Source organism: Perna viridis, chromosome 5 (assembly GCF_037379345.1).
Source record: "Perna viridis isolate PV_CMFRI_1.1 ecotype Kerala chromosome 5, ASM3737934v1, whole genome shotgun sequence".
Taxonomy (NCBI): domain Eukaryota; kingdom Metazoa; phylum Mollusca; class Bivalvia; order Mytilida; family Mytilidae; genus Perna; species Perna viridis.
In genome coordinates, this window is record NC_142449.1 from 37,503,081 (window position 1) to 37,516,672 (window position 13,592).

Below are 13,592 nucleotides of genomic sequence, written 5' to 3' on the forward strand. Positions count from 1 at the left end.
TTATTTTTATTCAAAAAGAATAATTGGACAATACACCAAAGTAAAGACATGCATTTATATTGATAGATTGTATGCATATTGAAGAACTGTGTATAAGATATGGCACCAACTAATGTGATTTTGACAATTTAAGGATAGTGGGAAAATGAAAATGTGTTGTTAATGGCCCTCCTTCTTGTACTGGTTAAAGCCTACTAATCAAAGACTCAGATTGTAGGTGCCAAAGTCAATAGAACAACACATAATTTACATCTTATATCCCCAATATAGTGCCGCTTTTTCCATCTTCAATGACTAGTTTCTTGGAATTGATAATATCGCCAAATTAGGGCTTTCACTTTCATTCCTGGCGCCTAAAACTCACGATCTATGCAAAATATGAGATAATAATATAAAAATTATACATCAGCTTTAAGATGTCACTTCCACTCACATTGCAATAGCAATTTAGCCCGCTATGATAAATCTTGAAAAGACAATATTTGTTTCATATAACAATTATTACAATGGCTATTAAGAATATTATGTTCACTTAAGAGTTGAGATTGTCGGTTTGTCTGACGTTTGTGTCAAGAGAGGGGCATTGGTTATTTTAATCTTGTTAAAATACATCTGACAGTTGGTGTTTCTATTTTACTGAAATTATGAAAAAAAGTTACACTGTGTATCTTTTACACAAATACGCATATTTTGAAATATATCATATTTCATAGTATAAAGTTTGACAAAACATTCAGTACTATTTACCAGTAGATGTTTCGATGAATAATGTTTAAGTGAAATAAAGAAAAACAAAGTAATTTATAAAAAAAAATGATTTTTGTAGAAAACTCTGTTCTTTCACGTTTTAGCATAAAACAGATCTGTTACTAATTCCAATAGAATGGACCGACATATTTCATACCTTATATTTTTATTCAATTTACGGAAACATGCATCAATATTTTGATGAATCTTATAGAAGCCTATGCTTTTAAAGATAACGAAATATGCGATATTGAAGAGCAAATCGAAATTATATTTATCAACAAAAACACATAAAAATAAATTATTATTGAATTAAAAAGGAAAACTTGTAACACCTGCTGATATTAATGATATGCCAAAACTTTAAAAAAGGATTAAAATTTCTCGAATGTTGGCTAGTTTTTCTAAAGCGTTGGATTAAATTTTAAGGAAAACATCTGCACGTATGCAAACGATTTGTGTGTTTCTGATTTATGTTGTAATTTTAAATATCGACGAAGATGCTGGCTATTTGGTCTATAGTTTCAGTAACAAGTATATTTTGGAACACATGTTTGATAAAAGTTGTCTCATACATTCTCAATTCATTGGTTAACGTAGTTATAAGCGTGTCCATAATTCATTTTGTTTTCAATCATTCAATAAAGTTATACTTTTATATCCATCAGTTTTACATTTAATCAAACAATCATTGTTTTCTTTTCATAAAATCGAAATCTCCATTAATATTGTTCAAATATCGCTATAGAATCACAAAACCTAGATGCTTGTGAGCTAAAATGAAAAATGAATCGTAAGACTGTCAAACTATCGTGTTAACATCTAACAAATGAACAAGACACACCAATTCCTCATTCGTTGTCATCGATCTTCGGCATCTAAAACGCACAAATAACCATGATCAAACCACAATTCTCGTAAAATCTCGTAAACCAAGTGTTCAAAAGTATAATTTCTAAGATATTAGAAGATTTCTTCTGTCCTTAATGTTCAAAGCATTTATGTTGGTTTTTTGGGAAATACGAAGGTCATAACAAGGTCACGTTGGCGGTTTGAACTCAATCAGGAACTTGACGTTATCTATTGTTTTCCTGCCATCAATGAGATGGAATATGAAAATAATAAAAGTTATGTAACGTCTTTGACACAAGTGAATCGAAGCAAATTTGTCAAAGAAGATCTGAAAGACGATAGAGATTTCGAAAAGAAAGGCGAATTGAACCGATACTGATGTGCAAAAAAAAACGTACGTTTTTCATTAAGGTTGTTTTGTTGTAGAGATTGTGCATTTTTTTTTTGTCTTCATGCTTAGCAGAATATAACTAATATCACAAGCTAAACAATAAAGTTGAAAACATAATTGAATATTAATGAAATAAGTTATGTAACAATTCAAATCAGAACGACGATGTGATACACAAAAAGTCATGCCCAAATGAAGTTATTTTTTTTTTTAAAAATCATAACAAATATATTTGTCTTTAACCGATTGCCATACAAAAATTGACATGATTATTAGTATTTGACCCTGTTTCCAATATCGTAAAAGGAAAGTGGTAACTTGATTTATCAGAAAAACTGACAATTACTATCAACACTTTACGACAATGGATATGTTTAGGGAAGAAAATAATAATCATAATTACATATAATAATTAACTTTTGTTGAAATACTTGTTCTTTAAAAGCAGCATCTGCCACAATCAATTTGATATATTTTAAAACGAAAAATATCAACGGTAGAAATGAATTGTTTTTATAATAGTGTTATTCATCAAATGAAAATTAAACTTACCAACTTTTCCACTCAGTCACTCTTAGGATATAGCAATACTTCATTCTTCTTTATGTATAGGTCACCTTGCTACTCAGTAAATGTGATTTCAGCTTTTCATTTGGATATCATTTGTTTTAAAAGCAAACATGCGAGGAATCTAAAAAGGTCACAGTAATGACCAGGAAGTAGGATGGATAGTTGTCTGATAGCAACATTTATACGATCTAAGTATTCGTGTTCTTAACCGTGTGAATTTCGTGTTTTATAGTGTGTCATAATAATACATACCACAGAAAGTATTAATGTAAGTGTGCGTTAAATTATATCATAATATCATCACTGACAAAAGCCAAGTTTTAAACTATATTCGGCGTCACATAAATAACATACTGTTAAAATTTGAATAAAAATATTTTCTACGACTTTATTGATACCAAACGTCGTTTAAATTGTCATAAATGACTTGCTCATTCGTTTAGCCAAACAGCTTCTCAAAAACAAGTGGCTTATTAGCTTAAATCATGCGTAACAAATCCTTACGGGAAAATCCCATACTAATATCCGCCATGTTGGTTTTTACGGGACGATTTGTTTACAAACGAAGTTCGTAAGTTCCCGTCGAACTCCGGTGACAATCGTCTGCTTTATCAACTTCTCGGTATTGTACGTTGTTCGCGTAAAATAAATCCGAGATATCCGAAATAACGCCGCGGTGCATTCTGGGTTCTACGGTTTTTGGACAAACCATTTAAACGTAAACAACATCTCCTAGCAACCCGATCACTGTAAACATGGCCGACTTTTTACAATGTAAATATTGGCACCTAGAATTAAAATCTGACCGGAATTTAACGATTCAATGTTTGGGGAGAAGCCGTTTGGCTAAACGAATGAGCAAGTCATTTAAGACAATTTAAACGACGGTAGGTGTCAATAAAGTCGTAGAAAATATTTTTATTCAAATTTTAACAGTTTGTTATTTATGTGACGCCGACTATAGTAATTTTGATGTACAAAATGTTAGTGCATACTCGAGCAATTAGAAATATTAACCGGAACAATATCCTCCAGCATTCATTCAACCGGGTATATATCTTAATGGTACCTGAAGTATCCTGTACAATGTGTCTTTTGGTTCCTTTGTATCAACTTTGCATCTTGATAGACTGATTTTTTGGGGATATATGACCTTAATTGTAGTTGGTTTTCGCTCAAAATGATTTCCTTACATACTGAGGTAAAATACAGATATGCATTTTTATCAAAAGAGAAATTTGCTAATACTTCGATCAATTTTTTTACGCTCAATGGAGTGTCATCCTGATGAAATGTAAACGAGAACTATCAGAATTACATGGGAATGAGATTTTGGCGCCAAGAATGATTCGTAAGGAGATTGCGTTTACGATAATGCTTCTTGGAATGAGTTGAGAACACAATGAATGCTAGGTCTATAATAGAAAATCTTATATTTGTCACTAGTTTGTCTTAAGTTCATTAATTTCGTGACAGTCAAACAAATTGCAACTTTATTGGAAATCCACACGAGAGACCAAAATTTAAATCACATACATGGAGGGAAAATGATTGGGGACAAGAAGTGATAAAAAAGATATTTCAAGCGAATAGGAATGTCCTTGAAGGACTTTGTTTGTGTTACGTAACACAGAAAGTGAAAACAATGAATATAGGTTAAGTACTTGAAGTGTGACTACATAATATGTTATAGAAACAATGTGACGTGACAATAATGAGCGGTTAACTCAGATATTCCCGAGAGATAAAATATATAAGGAAAATAAATTTTGTATTACACTATAAAAAAATCTTGTCAAACACGACAAAGGTGAGTTTTAGACCTTTCATTCGTTTTACAGCAAATTCAAATACCTTCCATTCTTTTTGTTCAATTAATTTTCCTTTAATCTTACACAAATACATTTTTCTATTTTTGTGGTTATAAGCAAAAACAAAAATGATGCCAAGTGGTTTAACAACATATAATAACATATACTGTACATATATATAAAATACGTAGATCTCATTAAATAATCAGCTTTACACGTGATGTCTTTCAAACACAAATATATTTATATGGGCCAAGCCAACAATTAAGTAGAATACTTTTATTGACTATTCTGTTATGCCTATTTTCTTTGTATATCTAAAATAAAACTTGAATAAAATATGAGAAACATGTGATATGTATTTAAATGAATTGAATGTGTCATTTTAATAGCGTTGACCGGTTGCACATTTGGACATGAAGCGTTAGCGTTAGCGCTCCAGTGAAATGTGCTACAGTCAACGTTTTTACACACCGATGAAATTGCCATGGCCTCCGAGTATGTGCAAAGCTCTTTGCTGGTATATTTTAACGACAAGTTGCTCACAGTTCCAGGTGGGTTCGCGAAATATAGAGAATTGTCATTAATCTACGTTTGTTACGATTATATAGAAAATACATGTCACAGGATGAAAAGTTATTTTGATGACAGGAAATTACGCAAATTCACATATACGGTACATTCAAAAATATTATTATCCAAAAAGTTTTTCAATTGATACCGATTGGATCCACATGGTACATGGGAACAACACAACAGACAACAACAAGTGAGGAATTCTCCATATAGCAATAAATTCCTGTTAAGGCAACTCATACAATCGTCAACAATACACAATCTATAACATCTGACCAATGTCCGGAACCTTGGACCATTGTCCGGAACTTGATAATTTCCAGTTAAGGCAAGTTGTACAAACATCTATAATTCACAATAACTTCCGACCATTGTCCGAAACCTCGGAACATTGTCGGGAAGGCAAGTATACGTCAAAACATCATTGAAACATCATCAACAATAACGAGTTAGCTTCCAGTTACGGCAAGTTACGACTCTCAAAAACAATATTCCTCTTGCATCACCTGCCTAAAAAACACATTCCTTAGCAACATCAAATAAATTCCAATTTATTTAACGGGTCATAGTTTTCCTTTTCTCGTTTGTCTACCCCGGACTTGATTTTTATGAGCAACTCGGCGGGAGTTTCTAGAAAAGCAGAGGACGCTTACCCTTCCGATGCACCTTGTCCATGCTCCCAGTTTTTAGTGGAGTCCGAGTTGCTCATTTGCTTTTGTTACTTTGTATGTATGATTTTAGTTACTTTATGTTCTTTGTTGTGTATGTCTGTTTTTCATGTCTGGTCTTTGTCCCTGGATCACATTCTTTTGAAAACCGCTATAACCTTGGTTCATTTTATTACTCTCTTACATTCAGTCGGCAACCGTATATTCCTCAACATCAAGTTTGATCGGCTATCCGATTCTTTTCCACTGCAAAATTTCAATTTCCAATTCACCAAAACGGAAAATCAAAGCCCTTATATACTGTTTTAAAAAACTTTGTTCTGTAATGTAGAACGTATATGAGATTTTTGTCAACAAAATGTTGAATATAAAATTCATTTTTGGGTCAGTTCCAAACTGTTTTTAGATATGTAACGATCTAATTTATCAAGGACAATACGGAAAACAGAGCACTGTTAGTTGATGAGCTGAAGAAAGTAAGAAAATGTGCAAATTTTGCCCCTCAAATTATTCGGTTCATAGTCGCGTGGCGCCTTTTCTAATTTGACAGAAATTGCAAAATCCAATGATAGCCAATGTGAAAAATGTAAACCATATGCTTTTTATTATTTTAATGTCCGATCAGAAGATACAAAATACAATGCAAATCACTGGAGTGGTAGGAAAATAAGCATAAACGTGATTGTGAAAGCAAAACTGACTGTAATACAACATAGATAAAAAAAAAATTCTTCCATCTCAAATTTCATACACACTTCATTGGGTATAAAAAATTAATAAGATTTTGTCTACAAAATTCGAACGAGCATGAAGACATTTGTATCACATTCTGACGGGGTGATTTTCTGCATGTCTCAAAACCCACTAAATTCAATTTCACTTCTTATTTAAGAACAGGTACAGGCCACATGACAAGTTGACGTTTTTCATCTGATTGCTGCGCTTTTTTTTTAGATAAAATTACATACTGTGAAAGTGCTATTGTTCGTGGGGTACCAATTTTCGCGGTTTTCGTGGGTAGGCCAAAACACAAAATTTGGTTCCCAACGAAAAGGATATTTCCGTTGATGTGTATACTGAAAACCTCAAAACCACGAATTCAAGAATCCACGAGCTTGGATTTTCTCCCTAATCCACGAAAATCGGTATCCACGAATTAAAATACTTCAACAATAGATTGAACATTAATTTAGCACAATGTAAAAGTTATCGTTCTAGGTTTTCTTGCTTTAAAAGGAATATAAATTCATAGTTTTGTTTGATTGTTTATACTAATTGGTACTTAAAAGGGCTATGTACTATACAGAAAACTTGAATATTTAAAAAAAGATTCTTCAATTCGAAAGAAAATATCAAAGCACTAGCGTTTTATAAGTATTTGTTTAATGTTAAAATAAGCGTAACCGACAAACATCTTGAAGTTCATTTCGTGCATGGACGAAACGTATCATGATCTATTCGTAAATAATCTAGTGGGACAAATGCAGAGAAATTGCCCAGGAAAACTGAAAACAACTTACTAATGGGTTAAGCAAACCGGAAAATAGTGGTAACACCTCATCAAAGAACACTCGGTCTTTGATTAATTGTAATGTAATTGTTTTTATCTCTGTTGTTAATGTTATCGCCAGTGATTAAGAGAAAGGCAAAGTCTGGCGCCTTTTTCAATTTTAACCACACAAGTTAATGCCAAAATCCAGAGACATGCAAGGTTATTGAGAAATTTCTCTTTGCTTTTACCTTGGTTAATTCAAAGTTTTAGCGTAGATATATAATCGAATAATCGTCTTTGTTTATATTAAATTATTTGTTTTTGTATGTGAAATAAGAAAATACACAGATTTTAAATATTATATTTGAAAACACTACGGAAATGTAAAGCAAAGAAAAAAAATAAATAAAAAAAAAATTAAAAAAAATAAAATAACATAAAATAAATAAATAAAATAAATAAACAACCAACCAAACAAACAAACAAACAAACAATCATCATATATTTCAAACTGATATTATACGGGAGCACACATCATTTAAGTGTCTTAAAATTTAGACAAAGGACAAATAAATATAAATTGAACAATACATTGTATTTTAGACGAAGAGCAAGGCGATGGCATATTTGTCGAGTAATCCTTAATAAGCGAAGAGCAGTCTTTCATTTGATAAAATATCGTTGTGAGTTCAAGATTAACATTATTTGAATCATTTTCAATATAGCTTTAAGAATAATAAATCAATCACATATGGCTCAATGTACATCACAAGTCATCTCAATGTTAAAATGTAGCTCTTTATAGTTTTACACAGAAAATATTGGGGCAATTTCCATGTTTTAACTTATTGAAAAATCGGCAACAAATTACCGAAGCGTCAATAATGGGTCTTTTAGATAAACCAAATCCAAATACATTGCCCGAGTCGGAAAAAATACGACCCACATATAGTGAACATATGACAAATTAATATTAAAGTGATTTTAGGTTATGTATATACTCTTTAAATATTGAATTTATACAGGAATGGCAACGATATTATTATTTTTGTGTCATGAATAATTGTAGTATATTTTTCAAGCCTGAAAATCCTGAATACATCTAGTTGATTTAAGTTAATTGAAATTTGGTGCAAAACCGTGCACGCATCTATGTCAAAACATTACAAACACTTCTTTTATTTGATTTATCACATATTAAGTCAAATTGTTTGGATTAACGTATTACCCAGAGTAACCCCAAAGGTCAATCACTATAACACAACTCTATAATAAAGAAGTTGTATCTTGAAAATTATCCCACAGATAGCAGAAAACAAAGTATTCAAGATGGTAAGATTTTATCACTCTGATTAAACTTTATCCATGGATCAATTAGATCCTAGTAGATTATGTATTCAAAGTTACACGTCAGGTGTTAGACTCAACAATATAACGCGCTTCTTTCAATCTAACTTTTTTAAGGCCATACAGAACCACGTTTATTGTTGATATAGAGGAGGAATGTCACTGTGAAGGTGACTTCAAGGGTAATATCTGGTTATTCAAAATTCGGACGATGAAACAGAGTCAAAAGAGAGAGTTCTAATAAACAGCGTTTAGCAACAAAAACAAAAAAAATATAAGAGAACTTAACGTAATTCGCTAACATTGACTTCACCAAAACACAAAGCCTTAACTAATTTGACAAATAGTCAGGAACTCCGTCGGGACTCTTTTCCTTTTACTCGTGATGTTAATCAGAAAGTGTACAAAATTGACACACTGCATTCGGTTTGATGATATAGATGTAGTGTTCGACCCAGATACTGCAATTCTTGAAGATATTTGTCAGTCGGTTGATGACACTTATCCAAACTAAATATGTAAACACAACAACTTAATAATTGTCTTTATTGGACAATAATATTTGCATACTTGTGTAAATTTCAAATAAAGTAGACAGAATGACTCAGCTTAATTTACAAATAACACAACCGCTCTGTTGTTTTTTATTATTATCTATAGAATGCTCAGCCTTTTACAATTTCTTTTGTTTTAAATCCTAGACGTTTGTTTTCATGTTTTGTCTTTTAGATGTTGGAAACAAATAAATTAGATTCCTTTTTTGATTTTTTATGACAAAGTTTAGCTCACCGACACTTGCAGATTAACAGACAATTCATTTATCAATATACCGGGGAATGGGTATAACAAAATCATGACATGATTATTTGACAATTGTACTCATTGAGTTTTTTTATTATACTTTCTTTGTCTTTTTCGTGACTATCTTCCAATTGTTTTTGTTTGTTTGTCTGTTTTGGTTTTGCGTACATATATGCTTTTTAGAAGTAATAACAAAATTACCGTACTCACCATAACCATAATTTAAACGGAAAAATTAAATATTAAATGACCTGGCAAAGTCAATTATAAACCGGGGAAAATGCAGTGAGACTGTTATATATATTATACTTAACAGAAAACAAAAACAGAAATAAGCCCCAAACTGAAATTCATTTGATGCCAAAACTTATGGATCTTTAAATTTTTGAAATGAGAGTAAAGTTTGGATAAAGTCTCAAAAATTTATTTAGAAATGGCATTTAACCAAATGTTTCATGCTGGTACCTTAAAGACTACTCGATATAATCACACTTTATTTTACAATAAGATTTCTATGAGGTGTTATCTTGAAAAATATCCACATATGATAAGATAAGACAAAGAATAGACAATATAATGTATTTTCCAATTATCAAAATGCTAATCTGCTGATATTTTAATGATATTATTATAAACTTCACATTTGGTGCTAAATAAAAAGAATAAAGCTTCCCATTGTCAAATCTAAATTCTTGAGTACTTGTTATATTTGCCAAATTGTTGCCTTCTCTGAGACGCAATGATGTAAAACCAACACAAGAAAAGAGCTATCTATCATTTCGAGTCTACTATAAAACTGAAATGGTTCTCAGGCTTTGTTTTTGTATAGTACTCTACAAGCATCATATAATAATCTCACACAAAATCTATTAAATGGTCTTATCATAGATGGCCACACGTTTGCATTTGTTTTTGCTGTAGATCATTGCTTATATTTATTCTTTTTGTTAGATGAGACATAAGGGGCTTTGTGCAATCAAACTTAATTTGGATTATATTTGATTTGATCTTTATCAAATTTAAATCAAACATGCGATCTCGGAATTTAAAACTTTGCAAATTTAAATGATAGGTCAAAGGTCTTAACCCCCGAATTAAAAGATGGTGCTATGATACACGTGGAACTTTGGATTACCTTTTTATGTATCTGTCTGATTCATTGATCTTATTGATTAAAACCTTATCAATTAACATTAATTATGTTAGTTCGGTATCACGAATGTGTATGCTGCTCGGAACAGAAAGGTTTAAAGAAAGATGATAGCTAAATGAATGACTAGAAAGAAGATTCCATACGCTCACAGTGCATCTGGACATTAGTGACTAATTAAACGTTTACCTGCCTTGTTGAAAATTGTCGTGACAGGTTTAACGATATCTTATAATAGTCCGTTAAGCCAGATTTTGGATAGCATATCTCTTGCAAAAACTATGGTCTGGAAAATTATGAACCATAATACTCTTGGAATTTGCTTTTGTGAAATTAGGTGTTATGTTGTGGTGGTGTAAAAATTAATTACGCGAATGCTAAAGCACACTCGTTTTCTAAGGCCTGCATATTTTTATAATACAATTACAGTTTGAAATATCTTATCCCTAATAAAATGACATTAACTTTGAACCTTTTGTAATGTAAACATTCACTAGTCAAGCAGATTAATAATACTGTTAGAAATGACAACATTACAATTTTTAGGGCTTTTGCTTATGTTTCTAGTGGTTTTTACATTCTTTACTTTTACTACAATGTTATAATACAAATATTTATATTTAATTTATCATTTTTTTCCTATTATTTAAAAATATTAAAGTTATTATAATGTTAAGAAAATGAATTAATGAAAGATTTACACTGATACGAGGGGGATACGTACGTATTTTCTAATATTTTCTTGCACTAGCTGCAGTTTCTTTTCTTTAATAAAATATCCTAATCAGTAGATATCGAATTAAAAAGGATGTCAATAATGCAGTCATAGCGCAATTCACATACTTTCCTACAAGGAAATAATTTCGATACAGCAAATGAGCCAATATATTGAGTGGCTACTGACTCGCAGGGAAACGAAATTATTGGAGAAAACAATATCCACCTTAAGGCAGGTACTGCTTCCTGTAAATCACCAGAAGTACAAAAACATTGAAAGTTAATACTTCATGATTGTAAATGCTGTAGAGATTGAGTAAACTTGAATATCAACTTTGTATTTTGGGTTAGACTTTCCTTGTACTTAATTGACACATAAATTAGTTATTCTGTAAAAAAATAAAAATTATCTCATATGTAACCTTATGTAGTATAGTTTAAAGTAGTCACGTTTTCCCAAAGTTTGTTTTAGGTGTAATGTTTTTTTTATTATAATATGCATGTTTATTCAAGAAAGGCCTAATTTTTGTAGCTCGCTCCTCAATCATGGTTTTATATCTTTTTTATGTTGCTTTTAATTCTATTGGGTTTCCTATCTGATGTTAAAACATCTATATATTTCACAACGAAATCATTAATAATTTTTAATGGCAAGATATCAAGAGAAAATTTCAGTATCAATAACATAATAATTATCGCTTTAAATACGTCGACATGTTTGCCACAAATGTACTGATATAATGTTTCGCAACTTAACATCCCAGTAACTTCATGACAAATTGCTTATTTCAGGTGTTCTGAGTAAAGAGTAAAAGTTGGTATGGTACATTTAAATGGTTAATATTTCTGTGTGGAGTGAGAAAAAAAACATGTTATTTATCTCAATTCAGTACATTAGAAGAGGCTTATCAAATAATCGATACGAAATGCAATTAATTGTTGTTGATGCCTTACAAACTTACAACTTTCTATGCATTAGGGAAACCTTGAATCAACCAACTATATATATTCCCCTTAAACCATGGCCTCTCTTTACAACAATCCATAGTAGAAGAAGCGACACACGTGGTAACTGCAGTCAATCCGATCATGATGCGACTAAATGTATATGTTTTACGCGAGTTAAACTATGATTTTTATAGGATGTTTGAAATGCGATATTTTGACTGTGGTATTAGATACGACATAAATTAAGTTATTTATTATTATTACCCCCATCTTCCTGTATAGCGATATGTAAGAACGCTAGTGATATATTGAGGGTTCAGAAACTTTGCTTGTGAACAGTTTCTCTCTTTGATAAGCCGTCTTCTTCATTTCTTTACTAAGCTGATAAGGCTACCTACATGAAAGATAAAAAGTTAACACTAGTAAAGTTATGACAATGCAGATCCTCATACCATGACAAAGCAAAACATCTAAATAAGGATTGTGATTTTTTCTTTCCATTTTTTTCTTTCTGTTAATGTCCTTATCGGATACACATTGTTTTTGTTTTGTTCAGTAGATAAATAAATATAAAATGAATAAGTCCATATTTCACACTATGACCAATACATATAATGTACAAGTAAAAGTATTAGATTATGAAATTTTAGTCATGCTTAAATAGTCGTACTAGTTAATTTAAATGTTCATATTGACGCATCACGACAAATATATTGTTTCATAAATCGATATTGTTTATTGTTTCATTTACGTTAGAAATGTATTAATTTTTTTTTCAGAACGGTTGAAACTAAAACATACATTTTTATGTAGTAACTCAAAATGATAAATAGACATCTAGAATTATAGATATATTTCTTTCGAATCATGAACTCGATACAATTTCTAAGCAAATATAATCTGATATTTAAATCTACAAAAGGAGATGACAAATGACTTTCTATTTATCAACAACGTGAGTAGCACCTGCATGAATAGTTATTAATAGACCCCTTTTTAGCATTGTTTACCGGTCGTCTTTACAGAATGTGGAAATAACAAACATGTTTTAAATACAAGAACTACTTGAATATATCAAACAATACACTTTTAAAAGCCTAGTTTAAGATTGTTATTATTATTATATCGTAATTAGTAATTGAAGCTTCATTATAGTGCTGTATTGGTTTTTTTTTTATCTTTTTACTCAACATACAGATACAGATATTTGTATAAGACATATATTTGGCCATAAGTTCTATGTGAAGCAGAGCAGAAAAGTAGTGTCAAACATGAAATAAATCACCTCTCAGTGACTAAAGAATTCTCAAATTGAAGAAGATGTATCACTTTTATATGCATTTTTACAGGCAGGTTTAATAACAGGCAATATTATAATAAGACAATGTAGAAATTTAAACCACTTCAGTCGGTTCAGATAAGACGATTACACTGTATGTATATCATTCGTAGTAACATCAGATTGCAAAACTACGATATGTTTCAGCCGTTTCAATAACTTTTTGTAACGAATTTTCTTACT